Below are 227 nucleotides of genomic sequence, written 5' to 3'. Positions count from 1 at the left end.
TTCAACTTCATGTCCAATGGGAGAGGATTCGATTGTAGATAGAAATTCATCCATGATGGAATCCATCTTTTGATAGGCCTCTTCCAAGTCTTCAACTATGATATGCCTTGGAGGTTGCGCACCCTCCTCAATATCAATATCAAGCTTCTTGGAAGAATTCTCCATGATGTTACGTTCCCATGGACTTTCAACATCTCCTAAATCTTCAACCACTTCTTCCTTTTCTT

The sequence above is a fragment of the Arachis duranensis genome, chromosome 9 (genome assembly GCF_000817695.3).
Source record: "Arachis duranensis cultivar V14167 chromosome 9, aradu.V14167.gnm2.J7QH, whole genome shotgun sequence".
NCBI classification, from domain to species: Eukaryota; Viridiplantae; Streptophyta; class Magnoliopsida; order Fabales; family Fabaceae; genus Arachis; species Arachis duranensis.
This window is presented reverse-complemented; position numbering follows the sequence as displayed.